At 39.4% G+C, this 17007-nt stretch overlaps 1 protein-coding gene across 6 annotated transcripts in view; it reads left to right on the top strand.

Moving 5' to 3' along the window:
• Window positions 1-656: 656 nt before the first annotated feature.
• Window positions 657-17007, top strand: part of LOC135206165 (uncharacterized) — a 44059-nt gene continuing 27708 nt past the window's right edge. Inside the window, exon 1 of one of the 6 annotated variants that reach the window (XM_064237451.1) lies at window positions 657-748. The gene's annotated coding sequence lies outside the window, so the exon portion shown is untranslated. Of the gene's footprint in view, window positions 761-780; window positions 887-1720; window positions 1913-15348; window positions 15568-17007 lie in introns of those variants that run through there. The other 5 variants (XM_064237453.1, XM_064237454.1, XM_064237455.1 and 2 more) reach the window with 5 other exon arrangements.

The raw sequence follows: 17007 nt of genomic DNA, 5'->3' as shown, positions 1-17007 counted from the left end.
GAGCTTTAAAGACTGCCAGATTTTGGGTGGAATAATTACCCGATACAGGTGGTTGACATGCATCTACCACTTACAATTTAAAGGTCTATTTTCGAATCAGAATCAATATTAATCGCTCGGAAATAAACCCCCCACGGCTTTAGCTCTCGTATGCTTATATGGTATACGAAGGCATTCAACCACAAAGCTTTGGCTTTGGTTGGCGCTGCCTTATAAGCCATACAGAGTTGTGTCTAATAAATCATCTCTCTACGCCAAACCTGCGACGCATTTATCTATCACTGCAATCGACAGGATGAAACGGCGGATAGGAAGGCCAAGTTCAGGAAGTAGTTAAACAAAGGCTCACCTAACATCTGATTGCTTATTTCCTTATCCCGGACTTCTCCCTGTTCCTGCCTCGCAGCCTTCTCTTCCTCTTAAATTCGTCTACCGTAAACATTGCAAAATCCCCAGATTTCTCATATCTCCCTCCGTTGAAATTCCCCATTACTGTCGAGGTAACTACGGCAAATATATAGATTCAAAGACCAGAAGAATTTAATAGCTGTAACAAGGATATCCTTGTTTGAATGGCCGTTTCTGAGAGCGACGAACGAAACGTCCGAAGACGACTGAAAAAGCGACAATGTCTCTGGGGACGCCTCGTCACAGTCAGCCAGCGCAGCCACTGCTCAACCTACCTCCGTCAGTCCGCCATTTTTAAACCCCACGGAAACAAGTGGTGGACATTTAAACCTCCCTCACGGTTAGCAGGACGGTTTGTTGACCCTACGATTACGAGGAAAAAGTGATTCGGGTGTCGGGTTCAATGACGGAGGAGCCATCCTGAGCGTCTTGTTGTTGGCTTAGCGATTGCTATACGCATTCCCGTCTTTATTGCAAAGTAATGATTCATTTCAGTGATTACAATTTTGACAGAGTCTCCTGGATTCTTAACTGTGGATGTGCTTTCTGGTGGGGAAGTTATCAGTGTATAGTTTGGATGATTAAGCATTAAATGTATACATACGATTCTGTTCATTTAAAAAAAAAATCATAATCTCAGTGAAAAATATTGAAATAGATATGTGGATTGCAAACTCAACGTCATTTTTTTTTATACCGACGTAACATCAGTGCCGCGTCTCGCAGTGTTATCTTTCTTATGCGTTACCTTCAAAACACTTCTTGTTTGTGATAAGAAGATGACTAAGATGTTTGTTAAAAACGACAGAAGTGGAGTAAATCTCTTATTGCGGGATTTCTTTTCGAGTGTGACAATGTTATCTGAAATAACAATGATTGGTCAAGTCCCCAACTGGCTTCAATAATCGGTTTTTTATGGTCAAGTATATAAAAAAAGTTTTCTCTTTCTTTCTCTCTCACTATCTACCAATCTTACATTGTAAGCCAAAGCTCACGTCATTCTCTGGATAGCTTAACTTACTATCGGGTCTCAAAATAAATTTGGTTATAATAATCACATAGTCCCAATACTGTATGCATGAACACACACACACACACACACACACACACACACACACACACACACACACACACACATATATATATATATATAGATATATTATATATATATAACAACATATATATATATAGTATATGTGTGTGTGTGTGTAGGAAATAGTTGGTTGAAGCTGCTGTGATGAATTGTTTGCATATTATTTGCTGAAAGATTATAAAATATGGAGACACTTCCCTTGGAAGGGATGTTTTGAAATGGTCTGGTCATGTGGAACGCATAGAGTACGACAGCTTAGGAAAAAGCGCCTAATTTCTGAGTGGTGAGAAGAAAAAGGAGAGGAAGACCAAACAAGTGCTGGGCATAAGGCGTTTAGTGCATTGGAGAGAGAACGCATGAAAGACCAAGATAAATGACACATTAGGTGAAGGAAGGCCCAACGAGCTGCAGGTGAGCCTTTTGTGCAGGAGTATGAACCGGGTATTGTTTTAATGTTCCTTTCAATTGACTCCAGAATGGGGTTTTCTACGACTCAAAGATTACAGTACGACTGTGGCTGCGACCATTTGGTAGTTTTTAGTTAAAAGTTTCTATCTGTTAGTGGAAACGGAATAATGGTGATATGATATATATATATATATATATATATCTATATATATATATCATTATATTATATATTATATATATATAGATATATATATATATATAATGTGTGTGTTTGTGTGTCTTCGCACGCACGCGTGAGTAAAGGTACTAACCATATGACATTAATGAACCTTGATCCAAGGCCGATCTTAAGCATTTTTACGAAGCATTGAGGTATTTCTTATAAAATGTTCTAAAGCACTTTAGTTAGTGAAGGACTGATTTCTGATCATATATTTCACATGGCGCCTATATATCAATGTTATATATTTTCTGCTATATTTAATCAGTTTTCAAGAGTTGTTTTCATACACCGCCAACTCAATACACATTCGCTTTTCACAAAGCGTCTGGGCAAAATATCGCATAAAACACAATACTGAAGTCACACAGTATCCCAAGCTTACTTATTCAGGAGGAAAATGACCCGTGCGTGCGCACCTGCGATCACAGTGGGATTAAGGAATGTTGATTTCACCCCAAACGGCACCAAAGGGAAAGAAATTTGGAGAGCTGGTTGAGCTCGAATGACGCATGATTTCCCGTCTTCATTCCTGCTTTCGCCAATATTATTGTGGGGTCTACTCTTCTTGGTTTCCTTGTTTTTTCTTGTTTACGTCTCGTCTATTTTTGTGGGTAGTACTTGTTTGTACGTAGGAATCAAGGTCGGCTCTCTCTCTCTCTCTCTCTCTCTCTCTCTCTCTCTCTCTCACACACACACACACACACACACACACACACATATATATATATATATATATATATATATATATATATATATATATATATATATATATATATATATATATATATATAAATTTGATTTATCCACGCAACGATGGCCTATACCTGAATGACAACTTTTAGTTCATTATGTATGCATGACTATGTATCTAAGAAAAACCTGCCACTTAAGCAAAACTGAATATGCACATGTTCGCGTTATTTAAAATGACCAAGGTCATACTTCGCCAGTCATGTAAGAATCCTATTTTGAAATATTTATACGTAATTAAATAATCAATAGTTAAATGTTAAAAATAGGCCGAAAGAAGCGCGATAAAAATATCCAGTTTGTGAAAAGTAATTAACCTGGATTTTTTAACCAAGGATAACAAGACCAACAGACCTAACTATCTCTATATTAATACATGACAACCTGAAAGAAAGCGTCTAGAACGAGATAAGTGGGACATCCAGGGAGTCTCATGTAGATGGACAGACAGATGACCACTAATATCTGCAGTTATCATGCGAGGTCACGTACTGCCGTAAACGAACGTCAGGTTGATATTCAGGAACACGTATCTGTTACTTCTTGACGAATCTTAATTTTTTTTCTTTCTCTTAGCGCGCATGCACTGGCATTCGGCGAAGTTGTTCTTGTCTCTTTGGTAGGTGTTACGTCACGGAGGAAGCCTCTCTTGGCATTTTGCTCTTTCCCTTTAATCGTCGCCTGACGCGACACCTGAAGTTAACTTGTGGGTCAGTTAAAAAGCCACTCTTATTAAAATACTTAAAACTTGCCTAAATAGAGGTGATCACTCTATATAATTAAACTAAAAACCGTCGATGACTGATCAAACTCTTTATGAATCCAACGCGCCTGATCAGTAAATAGACTGGAGTGATCAAGAAACGATATATACAATCTTGACTGTCTTTGTGACAGATAGCATGGTAAGTACTTGCTGCAGTGTGAACATCCTGTTTATTACACAATAAATAGAAGCACATTATCTGTGTCTTGAGAGAGCCCGAGAGTGTGAGTCATAATTCATGCTTGTCACAGATTACATGCCCTTCGGGGTAACTCTTAGACACATACGAGTTCTTTCTCCCTCTCCACAAGATTATCCAAGGAAAAGGAGATATTCTTCTAACGGACGGATTACAGACATCTCTCTCTCTCTCTCTCTCTCTCTCTCTCTCTCTCTCTCTCTCTCTCTCTCTCTCTCGCAAAATAATGAGACAAGTTCTCACTTCTAACGGGGCATCTTTGCTTGCGCCCTCTCTCTCTCTCTTCTCTCCAACATCACTTTTTTAACAGAGTATCTGCTATCTCTTTCTCTTTTCCAGAGCTACAAACTCTCTTTGCCATAGGAAGAAATCGCAGGATACTCCCCTTGCCTTAAAATGAAATCCCAAGAACAAGGAGACACATTATAACTCTGATGGCTTTTCATCCCCGCCTCTCTCTCTCTCTCTCTCTCTCTCTCTCTCTCTCTCTCTCTCTCTCTCTCTCTCTCTCAGTTAAGAAGTATAGTGCCTTATTGAGTTTGCGACTGAATTCAATATCTATTGGCAGGAAAATTCTACTAGTAAAAAAACAAGAGCGTGTGCAGAAAAAGCCTAGTCATAAAGGAAAGGGGAGAAAGCCAAGTTGACCCGTATATAAGTCATATTTATAAATTCCTTGTGAATGTTGTCAGATCAACTTCCTACCATCGAAAGCGGATGAAATTTGTGCCTGTGTCGGTGTTCGGTTGAGGAGTCTAACATTTCTAACATTTCTGAGTAGAAGACGGTGATAAGGCAGAATAGACTCTTATTAGAAAGGGTTAGCGCAAAGAGAAAATTATGTTTGTGGGTACAAGTTTGAATTCATGAATAAATGTGCATAAATACGCAAACCGATATTACAGATCAATAGCTTTCCAATATAGCCGATCCTGTGGTGCAGTTCAAGATGTTTGACAATGCCTGTAACCTATGCCACATTTGCTCCACAAATAGGGGTCTCTATTCGGTGGAAACTAGACGCGATAATCTTCTTTTTGACAACTTTTACGAACATATCTGCACATTAAGATTTGTAATAATAAAACTAATACTAATTATGGAATGAATTTTGAAAAGCACGTCTTAAATCCATGCCAGAAATTATCTCACGGAGTTCTGATAACACCCAGAGTGATTAATACGAAAAATATACCGGCGATATCAGCACAAAAAGGTCATCGACGCAGAAGACAGATATGGACGCCGGAGAGAGAGAGAGAGAGAGAGAGAGAGAGAGAGAGAGAGAGAGAGAGAGAGAGAGAGAGAGATAAAAACAGTCTCCGCGAGCCCCTCATTTCGTGACGGGGTTTCTGTCAACCGTCGCATTCACTATCGGATTTTACCCTTGTTGCGCACATAGGAGCGTCGTGAATCACGGCTTGGAAATACCCTTGTATATTCTTTTTTGTCTCTAGCCTGTGAAAGAGCACAGGCGGTCTGAATATAAACATTTATCCTTAATATACACCTTCGGGGGATGTGAGTCTTGTATTTTGAGAATGTTTGTGAGAAAGGAAACCCGAGTATAGACCTTTTATGGTTATGAATATGGAAGGATTTTTGCGTATTTCTGTAATAATAATAATAATAATAAAATAAAATAATAATAATAATAATAATAATAATAATATAATATTCGTAATAGCAGTGGTAGTGGTGGTGTTGGAATTATTCACGAGTTGTATAATAGCAGTTACCATAACACCACTGTTGCCATAACCGTATTATACCTTATTCCAAGCACGAAAATTCTGCTCTCTTGTACGATGCGTACGTAGTCTTTATTTTATTCTTATCAAGTAAGCAACATTCCATGATGAGGTGTCACATCATTGTTATCATGAGTTAAGATTTAAATCCACAATAAAGTTGGTTTAGACGTAACACTGTCTACTGAACTTAAGCAGGTCGCCAAACCTCTTCGGACAACGGCATTATCGAGGATTCTTCACGTCAATGCTCAACGAATACATTCATATAGAAAAATTAATAAATGCGACTGGGTTATTAATCAGTCTTCCAGGGAATAACATAGACGGGTATAAAACGATGAGGTGGATTATGCTTGTCTGTTTCTTATATATTTCTCTGGAAAGTTTGTGAATGGTTCTTGAGCAGTGAAGGGAGAAAAATATTGTACCTTTTTTGTGGAAAGGTTTCAAATCATCCTTAAGTTTTTAGCTCTTTAACTTCTACGATATAAAATAAGAAATGAAATGCATAAGCATAAACATCTCTGTATATTTGTACCGCACAGATAACTTCTATCACAGGATTAACGTGAAATATGATATTAGAGTATACAACCACGAATAAACTGAAGCAACTGGATGCAAGATCTTTAGCTTTTACTGTACGGGGTTTTCAAACAAACTGCTAGATAACTCCTTGAAGTGAAGGCAAATGATATTGCATTCCAGTGTCCCAATTCCCTCGAGGCCATGAATTCCATTTACGTACGTAATTCAAAATACATAACCAATAGTCGCAATTACTCCATAATTTCTCGATTTCCTTACATTCTTATGATACACGTATCGTTACAAGCCTTTTAATTCAGGTGAAAAAAATAATTTTCTTTTCCATGGTGAGATTCGAACGCACTCGCTACTAAGGTGCGGTTACCACTCACTCCACTTCGCTACCTCGATGATTGCACGACTCTCCTGTACAATTATCCGTCGAATTCAGATACATTTGACTTGAAATGGGACAAAGCGAAGGCTTCGAAGGAAACTTGAAAAAGTAAAAGCATGTACGAATGCTGGGACTTGATCACTACGGAAAAATTGATTTCCTATCAAGAAAGAGAAGTTTTGGGGCAGGAGAAATAGTATGAAAAGAATAAGAAAATAACCCGATAGTGAAGGTTTGAGCAAATAATAATAACTATCATACACTCAAGTATGCATACTCGACGCTGACGCAACCATTACAGTTGAATACATAAGCTTCCTGGTGTTTTTCTTAACATGGTATTATTTACGCCTCTAGTCCAAAAGCGTAGCTTTGCTAACATGGCTAAACCCTAACTGGCTTAGTTAGAAACCTGAAAAATAAATAAGGTCACAAAAGCAACAACAACAATGACGACGACAAACAAATGAAACTTTACCTCATTATCATATCACCCCCTAAACGGTTGTAGAAAATGTCAACCTGTTGTTGTATATGTGATTTTCTCACCCAAATACGTCACGAAGTTTCAAGGAACTTGCTCAAATGATTTACCCAAAGAAAAAGTGATCATTTAAAGCGTTCACCCCATTTCATAATACTGTTTGTTGAAGCAAACAGTTACAGGAAGGCACTGTCGATCTTCTGACGCCACAAACACTTTACATTTTAACGAAGGTCTGGAAAAAAAAAAAAAAAAACTTAGCTGGAAGCTGAGGGTCCATCCAGTGCGATCAGGAATTCGTGACCGTCAGGCTTCTGCGAGCCTTTGTCGTTATGCGTATCTCCTCTCTGACATCCCAAGGGGACTCTGTGCATCTGGCACAAAGTGAGGGAGAGGATGACAAACATTCAGCAGCGCCGCCCTTTGAGTCTCAGTTCAGCGTGCAACTTCCCTCTTGACTGCGTAGGAGGAGGAGGAGGAGAGAGGCTCACAAAGTGCTCGCAGTGTGGGAAGAGGGATAACCTATTTGGAACCATTGTTCTCGCCGTTTCTCTAGGTTCTGCCACACTTTAGATGACTGGATGGACTTTGCTATTCCACATAACCCCGCCGCCCATCCCCCACATTTTTATTTAATTTTTTTATTATGGAAGTTTGTTTGGCCTGGCGCACCTCTGCAAGTCATGTATGTTCTGCCATGGGAGCCTGCCTGTATGTTTAATGGGTTATATTCATATTTTCTTTCATTTCTACCACACTGATTTGGTTTATTCCGTTTAAGCTTTTGTGAACTAAACTGTACTTGATTTTACATATTATTCACCATTCAGTTACATCATTATTGTCATAAATTTAATTCAAATGCGCTTTAACATTCTAAACAATTTCCTACGCAAGGAAGTCCTCCATTCTGAAAGTTATTTGAGGAAATACCATGGGATGTTGCAGCAATTCTCAATTGAAATACTTTTGTAATTTATCCCGGAATAGAGAATCTGTAAGTCTCTTCACTATGGAAAAAGCTTAAAGGTCCACGCAAGCCATTCAACACTTTACCACACATGGCAGCCGCCTTTGAAGAGCCAGTATCTTTTGCCTCATGATATGAAACAATTAGAACCAGATTCAGTAAAAAAAGAAAAAAAAAAAAAAATCGAAATCCCGCTATCATGGAATAGCAGTTGGGCCAAAGGAACACTTTGTCTGACTAGAACTCATTATAGAAGTCTGTAAGTTCTTTTCAGCCAGCTTTTTTTATTCTTTTTACTCCCCAATCTTTCTGGGTCCTTTTAAAACTCCGATCACTGCGCAAAAACTCCGCAGAATGCGGAAATGTGGTTATTGTTGCGCGATGACATTGACGAGCATGACACAGTCAAACAAACGCTGGCGATCCTTCATGTCTTGCAGAAACCAAGCGTGAAGAGTCGGGCAATGTCGCTTCACCGGAGGGAAAAATATTCTGGCGTGAACTCACTTTTGTCTGGAATTACAATCTCGGCGAGTCCCTCTTTTATCTCGGGTATAATGGACGCCAGAATTTAACCCTGAAGGGAAGAAAAAAATTACACACACACACACACACACACACATATATATATATATATATATATATATATATATATATATATATATATATATATATATAATATACATTTCTTTGGAATAAATTCGAAAGTGTCGGGTTAAACGCGAACGTACCGTTAGTGATGGCGAATTCTTTCGAGGTCTGAAAACAATTCAGGTAGCCTACTCAATGCGACTCAGAAGATGATGACTCTTTTTCCCAAGGGATGACACTCTTATTTCAAAACCCGCTGTGTAGCACTCGTCTATTTTAAAGAACAAGACCTGGATTTTCTGTCTCGTAATACTGATTTAATTGATTCTAGTTTTCTCCCTCTTTTCTGAGTCGCATTTTTCAGTTACACTTATGATGAACGTTCTCTCTCTCTCTCTCTCTCTCTCTGGAAAAAAAGGAAATAAAGGCAATATTAACAGAGCATTATTCTAGAGCAGAAGACTTCGCTAAAACCACTCCGCCCTCGAAGTGCACAACTTTGCGAGTTGTATAACTGGATTTGAGAACCACTCTGTCCGGCACCGTCAACAGAGAGACACCTCCTTCGCACACTGCAAGTGATTTAGGCTACGTTTGGCGTCGTAAGGTTTCCTCCTTTTATATAAGACTCACTTTGGGTTTCGATCCGCATTTGAGCTCACTAGAAACCATACTATAACTGCTGGGAGCGAAATCACAGTTTATTTAACACTTAAATTCGATAGAAGGAAGCATATGTGCGCGTGTGTGTGCTCGTGGATTGTAAACACACACACACACAAATATATATACTACTTCATTATATATATATATTATATATAATAACTATATTATATTATATTATATATTATGATAATATTAACCTTTAACGTTCCTGCTAATGGGAAAAAAAAGTTTGTATTTTTTATTTCGTAACAGGTGATAAACGCGTTCTATCATTCACCATTTAATATGAAAGCTTTAATTAATCTTCTAGAAAAATTCGAACATATCACATCTACAGTGAGTCTCTTTAATTTTAATTACATTTTTAGCATGAACTTCATTTGAATTCCTTTTGGCTACGTGATCTGTGAATTTTAATTGCAATTATTTAGTCATTCCCAAACGGGTAACCATTATTTCATTTACTAATAGTGAACTTCTTACTATCTACGAGTATTATTCACTTTTAGGACAGCATACTTATGAAACGAATTTTTTTTTTCCAACTGATCCTAAATGATCAGGATCGCACAGAATAATAATAATAATAATAATAATAATAATAATAATAATAATAATAATAATAATAATAATAAATTTACTCTATAGTCTGATGCCTTTAGTGAGCGACTGCCCCCCATCCCCCCTTACACCCCGGGTTCAGTGAGTGACAGTCCCCAACCCCCCTCCTCTAAATCACAACCGAGAGCATTATCTCCCAAGGAAAAAATTTGTCTTTTTAATCATGACAACGAGTTCCTATTCAAAACGCAAAATCTGTCAGACACCCTGGTCGTCATGGAGCTTCAAGCCACAGAAGAGTTGTATAGCTAAAATGACCCTAACAATTAAATGCTATCTCTCCTCCAATCTTGGAGTGACTCACACGACAATGGGTCTAATATGGTCAGAAGGCTGCTGTAACATGTGGGTCTCGGCGAGCCAGGGAGACTGGGAGGCTGGTGGGGAAAAAAAAGAAAAAGAAAAAGAAAAACAAAACTTGTTTTGGATGGCAGAACTAGTTTTGTTCTTTTCCTTTGGCGAAGGTATTATTTTTACTTACTATCGCTGTTGTTATTTATGCTGAGTAGACATTCTTATGCAGCATGCCAAAGGCTAAAAATCTTGCGTAGTAACTTCCATTTGACAGAAAACCGTTATGTCAGCAAATAGGAAAGAATAGAGCAAAGCATAAGTGTTAAAATCGAACAGGCCAAGTCATACACACACACACACACACACACACACACACACACACACACACACATATATATATAGATATATATATATATATATATATATATATATATATATATATATATATATATTATATATATATAAATAAACGTGTTTGTATTCAAGCACTAGAACTGAACTAGCAGACTCTGAAAAACTATGGCACGCAGAGTATGACGCAACTCACGGTATGAATACAATAATTTATACGGTTAGCAATCTGCACCAGAAAACTGAAAAAGGCATCCGTGACTACTCAGTAGTTAAAAGCAGTAACACTAATATTCCCGTGATACCTGACTAGAGATGGTGAACATCCTTAACTTGCATACTACAGCAATCAAACGCAATGTGTTTCAAATAACACGCATTTAACTAGTCAGTAAAGCGGTACAGATACAGCGTTTTAAGCACCATACACGTAGAGGACTGCCACGTTGATTTGTACCGGGATAGGCATGAACCGGCCAATCTTTTTCTGTATGGGGGGTAAAAATGACAAACCCGGAGAGACTAGCTAGTCCTCTCATCTCTTCAACATGCTCAACCGGACAGGTCAGTCTAGACAAGACTGGCATTATCCCCCGCCAGTCTGTGGTGTGTGGGGATGGACTAGCAGGATGACTGGGTTGACCAACCTATTTTGACTCGTATTTTATTGCTTACCTTTCAATAGTCCGCAGTTTTGCCCCCCCGCGGTAGTTTTCTGATCACCCCCCCCCCCCGCCCCCGTGTAGTCTGCGATTTTGCCCCCTCGCGGTAGTAGTCTGAAGTTTTGCCCCCGCGGCAGTAGTCTGCAGTTTTGCCCCCCACTGTCGTAGTCTGAAGTTTTGCCCCTCGGCGGTAGTAGTCTGCAGTTTGCACCCCCCACCATTGTAGTAGTCTGCAGTTTTGTGGCGGTAGTTAGTCTTGCAGTTTTGCCCCCCATTGTAGTAAGTCTGCAGTTTTGCCCCCACAGTAGTGATCTGTAGTTTTGCCCCGGTTTAGCCCCCCGCGTTTAGTGTCTGCAGTTTTACCCCCGCGGTAGTAGTCTGCAGTTTACCCCTCGGTGTAGTCTGCAGTTTTACCCCGCCGGTGTAGTCTTGCAGTTTTACCCCCGCGGGTAGTAGTCTGAAGGTTTGTCCCCACGGTAGTAGTCTGGCCAGTTTTTCCTCGCAGTAGCAGATCTGCAGTTTTACCCCCGCAGGTGGTAGTAGTCGGCCAGTTTTGCCCCCACAGGTATTATTCTGCAGTTTTGCCCCCATGGTAGTAGTCTGCAGTTTTGCCCCCCCTTGTAGTAGTCTGAAGTTTTGCCCACACGTAGTAGTCTGAAGTTTGCCCCCATGGTAGTAGCGCAGTTTTGTGGCCCCTCGCCAGTAATGGGTCTGCAGTTTTGCCCCACTACTGGTAGTAGTTCTCAGTTTTGCCCCCTGTCGATAGTGGTCGTTTGCAGTTTTGCCCCCTTGCGGATAGTGGTCTGCAGTTTTGCCCCACGCTGTAGTAGTTTTGCCCAAGTTCTTGCCCCTGCGGATAGTTGGTCTGCAAGTTTTCGCCCCCTTCCTTGCCGATAGTGGGCGTTTGCCCAGTTTTGCCCCACGCTTGTAGGTAGTTTTGCAGTTTTGCCCTTGCGGTTATAGTGTGCAGTTTTGCCCCCGCACGGCGGTGTAGTTTCCAGCCCCTCCCCGCGGGAATAGGTCCGGCAAGTTTTGCCCCTGGCGGTAGTAGTCTGCAGTTTTGCCCCCTCGCGGCAGTAGTATGCAGTTTTACCCCTTGCAGTAGTAGTCTTCAGTTTTGCCCTATGTACTATATGTGCCAAGTTGTGACATTTTGATTTATTCCTCTTAACAGCAGCCCAAGAAACGTTGCTGGGAACCTTAATGTTGTAATTAACCTTTCCTCAGGAGGTATAGACTTCCTCATTACTGTATCTTTATTTTTGGAGACATAAGGTATAAAAGGTCTCCGAAGACATAATCAGTCACTCTTAAATAATTTCTATAATATTCCGGGTTATTTTCCTTTAATTCTTTCAAAAAAAGTCATGATAAAACCTCTTTCTTAGCCATGGTTTCACCCATACTTTAAGATTTTCCTTGCACTTTTCATGCTCGTTTTCGTCTTGCAGGAGTGCTATTATCATTATTGCACTTGTCTTCCTTTTACTTGGTGCCATGATTTAAAAACACTCACTATATCAGGACACTACAGGACTAAGTTAATGTGCATGGGCAATACCCAAGCAGACTGGAGCGCGCGCTAATTCCGGCAGGGCAAACCCGATGACAGTCGCGTACGTGTAGTCCTTATGCCGCGACTGTCTTCTATAATGTCAGTTTAAATAGTAACCATTTCTCAGTGCGACACGAAGCAGTTTAATAGCCAAAAATGCTGACGGTTTCTATCGACATAACATACAACACTGCCGAAGGAAGAAAATATCCCTCCGAAACCAGTACCTTACAATTCGGCAACAAGCACACGCAGCCTAGAAACAAGCAAAAGCAAAACAGACTTGTTTACGTAAGTCGACTACGTCTCCCTTGTGTTTTTGTAATGGGAACTCTTAACACCATCTGGAAGCGTCTGCGTGAGTCACGAACTGACTGGCTAAGTTAACTTTAAATCTGCATTTTGATAACAAATAAAATGATTCGTTACTTTTATGTTTCACCTCAAAGAGTCTTCTTTTCTAGAGTAAAGATTAGTCTTTAGGCCTGACAACTTGATGAATTAGTGTGATTTAGTTGATACAGATTCGTTTTCAAGTTTTCCAGTAATAATACATTGCAACCAGGCAGCAACAAATGTTTGACAAGAAGGATTATTTTTCTTCCTTACACGTTTCCCCTATGGTAACGACATCTTAAATCTCTCTACCAGTCATTCATACAGATTTTTCTGATATATATAGCTACCAGAGGTAGTCTCCCTTAAAAGGTTAAAAATATAAGGCTATTTTGAGTAAAGCTTTAAAGTACAGTTTTAAAGCAAAGTTTTTTTTTCTCGTATGCGCTGTTTACTACACACTTTGTGGGAGGAGATGCGCCTAACAACATGAAACAAAAACATCTATCGAGAGGAGATGCGTAAATTACATACCTATGTGAAAATACGTCTATTTACACGTCTACAAATGAATTAAATGCATTGCTGGGGACTAGAAGACCATTACCTTCACACCGTTAGATAGTTTAGTGAAGTCTTCTTCATGCCTAAGCCCTGGCGTAAATGATCTTTAAAATTCTGAAGGCAATTTTTCATTCTAATAAATCAATCACTCAACTTCAGTCCCTTGCTTTACATGCTGGGTTTCCTCACGTTTCTGTAGATAGTAATAATTCATGGTCAAGTAGATTTTTGCTTCCAAGCCCCGCCTACCTATTCAACTTTCTCCACTTTGTTGCCTTTCAAGTACTCCGTTGCCTTTCTCTCTCCGCGTTTGTTTTCTTTAGCACTGACAATCTTCACTTTCAAGACTGCACTCTTTTCCTTGATTCCTTCAGGCCTGGGCTATGTACTGCCATTGGGTTTTGTACACGGAGGTTTCAGTTGCAGTTTTTGGTCCAACAAATTCAAATATTCCTGTGTCATTTAATCTCACATTTACAAGATCCGAAAATTCCTCCTCTCTCAGATTCGAAGGCTGTTATCCATAAAGACACATTTCCAAATAATCTCTCTTCTCTGTCTCTGTCTCGTACACACGCACACATAATTATATATATATATATATAGATATATATGTGTGTGTGTGTGTGTAGTAAATAATATATATAGTATATATATATATATTATATATATATATATATATATATATATACATATATATACATATATATTGTGTGTGTGTATGTGCATGTATATTCATTTTATTTATTACACACACACATACCACACGAGAGCATGTGCGCTTTAAAAATCATAACAATGCACACAAACGATAAAATAAGATTAAGGATCCTACAGATCGAAGAAAAGCGATCGTTACCTTAAAACTCAAAAAGATACATAATTAGAGAGAGAGAGAGAGAGATTCTCTGCTGCCTTCTGGGGGATGTGGCAAAACAAAGAGGCCAAAGGCGATGCGTATCCTCAGGGGAGAGGAAGTGATACAGAGCAACAAAGAACGAACAAAAACACAAAGGGGTACGCACAGGTGAGAAAGAAAGGGCGCCTGAGAAAATACTGGGTGACCGATAACCCAGGTCATAGGGTGAGAGGCGTCCATTACGATGGCGAGATGTAGAAAGGAGACGATGCGCCACGATGCAGTTCGGGTAGTGGGTCCTAGGTAGACATTCATTTTGGCAAACGGCGAGCGCTCAAAAGTTTACTCACATTCGCCCGACTGGTTCTTTTCTCTTTCCGTTCGATAGAAGAGGTAAAAGACTCTTTGAGAATATTCCGCTCAAGGTCTAAAGACCTTGATTACGTTTCACCTTCTGTCATGTTTTACTATGTTCCTTCTTCTTTCGATGGAGAACAACACTTCAGCTTATACTGTTTCTCGCTTGGACACTGCTTACATAATTCGAATGACTTTAAGAAACAAGTCTAATAAACTAATATAAAAAACTACTCGGACGAGAGCCAAAACTACAATAAAATCAGAAACAAAAGTAGCTGTAGCCTGATATGAATGTCAGATGTGGATAACAGAAAGAAAAAGACGGAAAAAGAATCGAGAGACCTGAGAGGCCCATGTGTCATTTACGGGACAAAATATGCTGAGCATCATAGCACGAGAAACTGTGCGACCGCTTAAAGAGTTTATAAAGTGTACATCCGAATGTCTGTGTATATTTGTATGTGTGCGCGGTTACAGAGTGCCGCTGAGTCATGGACACACTCTCGCACACACAAACACACGCACACACGTTATCATGCAGAGGGCCTCAGTTGTGCAGCAGCCTCTGAGAAGCTAACAGCCTCTCCGGGCTTGCCTACCGCAGCTTGTTCTCGTAGGTGTTTGTGCGTTTGTGTCTGTGTTTGTGCGGATATCCTTGAAGTGACGATGAGAAACAGTGATCATGTGATTCAGGACACTTGAAAAATCAAAGGCATCGTGAGATGAGGGTGAGAGTGACCATCTGCCTATCGATTTCTTTCATTGGCTCTTTTATTCTCGGGAAATTGCTTCCCACCCACATGGAACGACATTATGGAAAGGAACACAGAGGTCTCTTCAGGGTAAAATGCAAATAAACAGCCCGATATCGAATTGTGAATCATGCCTGTGTTACTGTCAATTCTTATTACATTTACATATCAGTATATTTACCTAACCTGTACTATATACAGACATAAATCAAGTCTTCTCTCTCTCTCTCTCTCTCTCTCTCTCTCTCTCTCTCTCTATATATATATATATATATATATACATACACAAGTATATATATATATATATATATATATATATATATATATATATATATGAGTGTAATATATATACGTAAAGCACGCATACACCTACGTAACACTGCAAATGTATACTTGTGTAATGAGGTAGCTGTATACACAAACAACGCATGTATACTTACATAAACTAGGGGCATCTGTATATACATCACATAAACCAACACGTTTTCTTCATCCAATTGTGAATGTCAGTTGCTACTGCTCATATATTTTAAATAACTCTTACTCACCAGTGTGTATACTCGTTTTAGTATATACTACACGGGGGTTAATCCAATACCCAGCAGTTAAGAGATGAATGTGACGGTGTACGTTGTGTTGTTTTCTCTCCCTCCCTCTCTACTTATATGTATATATGTGTGTTGCATGTATATGTATATGTACATATAAACACACACAAATGTATGTGTGTGTGCGGGCGTGACCTCTAATAGCCTGAGTGGCAGCAAGGTCATCCTCAGAATTATCGGAGAGCAGCGATGGACGTGTTTCATGACCTCCGCCCATGATCGATCTCCTAAACTGCTTCCCTGTCACGGATGACCTGCCATTCACACCGAGATCCTTTCTCAGGCTGACGATTAAATGATTTCCAGCAACGTTTTTCCACGTTCTGGTATCGCACAGACACTTATGTAACCGCACTGCGATGTATATAGGATAACAGGGTACATATGGAAGTATTTTCACTACAGTATTGAAACAAATACATCTATCAGTACAGACAGCCTTTTATACACACACACACACACACATATATATATATATATATATATATATATATATATATATAAATATGTTTACATATGTATACACACACATTTATAATATATAATATTATATTATTACCATTATATATATATATATAGTACCCATGTGTGGGTGCGCGTGCGTATGTGCGTGAGCGTCTACAAGGGCGTGGACCATGGACCCTGAATAAGCGCACACAAGGCATTTAACCAAATGACTAAATTACTGACCTTGATTATTTTTGCCAAAAATACCACGATCTTGTGTTTTCTTTTAGGGACATTCGGCGTGGGAGGGCGAGAGGGGGTTTGAGGGACAGTATGGGCGGAGGAGGAGGAAGAGGAAGAG

Source organism: Macrobrachium nipponense, chromosome 29, assembly GCF_015104395.2.
Source record: "Macrobrachium nipponense isolate FS-2020 chromosome 29, ASM1510439v2, whole genome shotgun sequence".
NCBI classification, from domain to species: Eukaryota; Metazoa; Arthropoda; class Malacostraca; order Decapoda; family Palaemonidae; genus Macrobrachium; species Macrobrachium nipponense.
This window is presented reverse-complemented; position numbering and strand designations above follow the sequence as displayed.